The 5,156-nt window shown below is 41.1% G+C and overlaps 1 pseudogene; it reads right to left on the bottom strand.

The window, feature by feature from the left end:
• Positions 1-3,147: 3,147 nt before the first annotated feature.
• Positions 3,148-4,399, bottom strand: LOC143393542 (ewing's tumor-associated antigen 1 homolog pseudogene; annotated as a pseudogene).
• Positions 4,400-5,156: the final 757 nt, after the last annotated feature.

The raw sequence follows: 5,156 nt of genomic DNA, 5'->3' as shown, positions 1-5,156 counted from the left end.
CAAGTAATTTTGTTTGTCTCAGTGGCCCCTTCTGAAAACCCAATCCATGTCTGTCTGTTCCTTGATCCATTTGAATTGGTGCTGCTATACCTTGTTCTTGTTCTCCTAATCCTTTTCTTTCCTAAAACCTTGTCTAGCCCTACTAGTGGGCACATTAGGATTGATGTTATTTGTTAATATCAAACCTAATTGATCTAGGACATCTCATCCCCATAAATTTATAGGAAGATGATCCAATACACATGGCTATATAATTCCTTCACATCCTTCAGGATCCTTCCAATCTAATACCATTGCACTTCTATGGGGATTAGTCGCCACTCCTAGGCCTCGAAGCATTTGAGTGGCTTGTTATAATGGCCAATGTTTTGGCCATTCTTGATGAGATATGATGCTAAGGTCTGCACCTGTATCCAGTAACCCATTAAATTCATGTCCTTGAATATTTAGTTTTAGCATTGGGCGAGAATCTAAATTTAAAGACAGCATAGTACAATCTACACCTGTGGAGCCTAATCCCCTGTAATCTCTTTCTACAGTACAGCTGGAAAATTTATCATGCAGGCTGGGTATTATTAATAACTGTGCTATTCTATCTCCTGGTGAAATTACTGATATACCTCTTGGAGAACTAGCTATAATTTTTATTTCACCTTCATAATCGGGATCAATTACCCCAGGACTTATTATATGTCCTTTTAGTGTAGAAGAACTGCATCCCAATAATAAGCCTACTGTTCCTTGGGGAAGAGGTCCTTTTACTCCTGTGGGAATGATTTGAACTCCCATCTCTGGAGTTAGTACTGCTCTGGCAGAGGTGCAGATGTCCAACCCTGCACTCCCTCTGGTTTGTCTGATGAGAGATCTAATGGATAATGTGTCCTGGGCACTACCCTGATGGTGTTGCTGGGTTCTTCCATTGCCTCATATATTTGTGGTTGTGGGCTCCGGAGCATTGGGCCCCCCAGTCTGTTTTTTGGCAATGGATCCTGATGATTTTCTCCATGGTATCATGGGTAAACATCTGGTCCTTGTTCGTTTTTTGATAATGGAGTACCTCTATGGTGGTTTGAGAACGGCATTCATTAGCCCCATATCTCCCTTTACAGCATCGTAGGCAAATACCTGGTATTCTGCTCCTTTGATACCTAGCTTTGTTAAACCCTCCTCCTATGGGACAAATCCTTTTAAAATGTCCTGTTTGTTCACAATTGTAGCATGTTTTCAGCCTGGCATCTAAAGCCTGTTGTACTGCGGCTGCCAGGACTTGCCCTTGTTCATTAATGTCTCTACATAATTTGATATATGTGTTTAAATCTCCATGTTTCCATGGTCTAATGGCCTCCTTACACCATCTGTTTGCTTGTTCAAAGGCTAGCTGTTTAATTAATGGTATTGCTTGCTCTGTATCCCCCAAAACTCTGGTAGCTGTTTGAATAAGCCTGTCTACAAATTCAGCGTAAGCTTCATTAGCTCTCTGTATTACCTTAGATAATTGACCTTGTAAATTTCCATGTCCTTGTAAAGTCTTCCATGCCCTAACTGCATCTGCAGCAATCTGTGAATATACAGAAGGATCATATGGAATTTGTTGCAGCTGACCCTCCTAAGTAAGGTCCCTTTCCTAACAACATATCTAGATTTCTCTGAGGATAACCAGCTGGTGCATTTTGCCTAGCCGTCTCCATGCAAAATTCCTCATTGGCAACCTTCCATAACAGGTATTGTCCTCCATTTAGCACAGCTTTACACATGTTAGCCCAATCTGCTGGGGTCATGTTCAAGTGGGTAATGGGTTTGACCAAGCTTACAGTGAAGGGTGCTTGGGGACCATAGGTTGTTACAGCCTCTTTCAGCTGCTTCACTGTTTTGAAATCTAAAGCATGGTGAACTCTCTGCCCTCCTGTCTGCTCAAAAACAGGGCATGCTAATCTTTGAGGTCCTGTCTCAGGCTCCCATCTATCAGCTACGGGGGTTGAGGGTCCTATAGGCGGCACTGTTGGTTGGACACTTACACCCTTTGGTGAGAGAAAGGTGTTAGTAGCAGCCTCCTGTTGTAACTTTTCCCCGATCACTTTTTCTGCTCTAAACTTTCTTCCCCTTTCTGACAATCTCGAGAGGCCTCCTCTTTTTCCTGATCTTCTACCATAATGTCTTCTACCGTAATCTGAACTGAAAGGTTTGGACTAGGCAAACAAAATTGTATCATCATCCACAATGGCAATGTGCCAACTGGCAGAGTTCCTGGGTTTTTCTTTTCCCTCTCCCTTAAATCTTCACCATGATGGTCCCATTGTGATATATTCAACAACTCCTCCTTAAAAAGCCATGGGCTACATTTTTGTATTGTATCAACATCTTTTTGGTTTTATTGGGTAGCCTCCTTCCTCTAACAATTTACTTAACATTCTTTTGGTTTGTTTTTTTGCTAATTTCTGACCCCATATTTCTGCTACAAGGTTAACGCAACTCAGATAACTCAAAACAAAACCAAAGCAAAATGAAACAAAAATGGAACAAAAAATCATTGTATCAATTTTCTCTTCCTCAGGGCCGAACAACTTCAAACCTTGAGCCAACCATTTTTCCCAGTTTGCCTGAGAAAGTTCTAGGGACAGGCAGCTTGAAACAAAAACAAAATAAATCAAAACAAGAACACATTGTTTTTTGAAATGGTCACCCATTCTCTCGCTCTCCCTCAGGGGTGAGCAATTTCACTTATCCCCCAAGATTCAGGCGTTCCCTGCTCGGGCCACCAAATGCCGCAGTCTGGCTGGGCACAAAATCACGAGCCACTCAAGCAGGAACAAACTTTATTTCCAAAACTCCCGCAAACACCACGCACGAGGCCTTCTCCCGGACACACCACACCAACTGGAAATCCCTCCTCTGGAAATCCCTCCCGCCACACTTTCCCAACCAATGGGAACTCTCCAGGAGTCCCCAAAAGAGCTCCAAAGTAGCAGGGGAGCAGGACAGCAGGGGTCTAATATCCAATTGAATGCCATGAGTCATTCCTACTTGGCTATGGCTCTCATCACAAAAAAGACTTCTTTTCAGAAGTATTTACATTAGAAGTAAAATGATACAGATATCTTCTTTTCCTTTTGTCAGATTAGATGTAATTGCACAATCTTGAGTTTTGTCTTAAAAAACAATTTTACTTGAAGATTTCATTTTATTTCTAGTGGATGATAATTTGCTTGATTTATCATTTGGATTTGATGAAAATCTGTCTTTTCCAGCTTCTTTTAGTTCTCTGTTATGTGTTTTTGAAATACTTCTGAATCTCCTAACTTGGCATCTAGACTGTTATTTGTTCTTGATGTACTTCTACCATGTTCACTAGTAAAGGTATAAATTCCTTTATGATCAGTAATCTGGGCAGTTTTAGAAGGGAAAAGTTCAGCATCAACATTTTGCATAACAAAAGGTTCACTACTTAGTAATTTTTCCCAATCGTCCTCAAAATCACTGGTGGTAAATGTACCAATGGGCTTACTAGAAGCTTCTGGCTCTTTTCTATAGGGAGTCACACATGATTTTGTCATTATGGGAGGATCTACCTGTAGATAAAATGAATCTTGGGTTTTACTTGGCAGTTTTTCAGTGACCAGAGTACCATTAATAAAGACTTTCTCCTCTTTGAAAGCATTTTTTCTAGTGTTCAAAAGAGCATCTGCCAGATCTTGGCTTAATTGTCCACTACATTTCTGGGTAGAACCATCAAAAAGGGCATTAACAGCTGCTTCAGCATTTTGGTCAAATGGCTTCAGACTGCTGCTTTGATCATTTGCCACAGATATTTTGGTGTTTCCTTTCATTGGTTTCTTTATTAAGGCATTATCTATAATTGGAAATATATCATGTAAGGGATGCATCTGTACCTAATCATTACAATTATGTGAAGTCTCTGCTTCTGAAATCTCCTGGATAAAATCATGATTCCTCTTGTTTTGCTCTTGAGCCACATCTAGCTCTTCCATATTTTTATCAAATTGTTCAGCCAATTTCATAAGCTCTTTTTCTCGATATTGTGTTTTTAACTTTGTATGGCTAATTTTTACTCTTGATTTTTCTTTCCCTACACTTAGAGTATAAGGAATAGCAGCTGCACCAATCCACATGCCCAGCATGGAGTTTCTAGTGTTCAAAAAAGCATCTGCCAGATCTTTGTTGGCTTCTCATCCTGAGGAGCAACACGATTAACGACGTCTGATATCTCATCACTACCTGTGGTGTAAATCTGTTTTTTTCTTCCTTTACCTAATTGTTTTGTCACTGGAGAATTCTGATCCCAAAAGATATGATTCTGTCCATCTGGATCATTTGGAGAACTGAAGGTACATGATAACAAATCCATTTTCAGCACTCTCTTTGGTGCTTCATGCCTTTCCTCGGGGTTACTGTTAATGCACGAAGCAGATGCTGGATGCTGCTCTTGCTGCCACACCGGCCTGGGAGGGCCTTCCCAAGCCCCGTGGAGAACCAATCCACGGGTGGACTTCAGCTGCCTGCTCCCTGGCTCTACCACGGAGCTGCAGTCCTCAGTCACTGCCTTTCTACGCGGCATGTTCTTCGGGGCAGTGCTGTCCCCATATTTCCTCCGCAGAGTCATTCCTACGACCTCCTCCCACTCCACCAGACCTTTCTTTCACATTTTGCTGTATTTTGAAATTTTATATTCCAATAAATTGGAAAATATAGAAGTCATTGATGAATTTCTAGATACATGTGACCTACCTAAATTGACCTGAGAAGTCATAGAAAGCCTAAACAGATCCATGTCAAGCAGGAAGATTGAAGCTGCAATTAAAAGTCTTCCAATGAAGGAAAGCCCAGGACCAGATGGAGTCTCAGCTGAATTTTACCTGATCTTTAAAGAAGAACTAATGTCAATCTTCTCCAAATTATCCCATGAAACAGAAAGGGAAGGAACACTCCCAGGTTCATCCTATGAAGCCAGTTTCACTCTGACACCAAAGCCAGACAAAGAAACATGACGAAAGAAAACTACAGACTAATATTCCTGATGAACATAGATGCAAAGGTAATTTGGATGTTTAGCGTTCCATTCTGAATTGTCCAGGAAAGTTTAAGAGAAGCAACTCTGAGCACCAGTTGGGATAGTTTCCCTGGAACTAGCTCAGGTTGGT

Source organism: Callospermophilus lateralis, chromosome 3 (genome assembly GCF_048772815.1).
Source record: "Callospermophilus lateralis isolate mCalLat2 chromosome 3, mCalLat2.hap1, whole genome shotgun sequence".
Lineage (NCBI taxonomy): Eukaryota > Metazoa > Chordata > Mammalia > Rodentia > Sciuridae > Callospermophilus > Callospermophilus lateralis.
The sequence above is the reverse complement of the archived record's forward strand: the minus strand, read 5'-3'. Positions and strand labels throughout refer to the sequence as shown.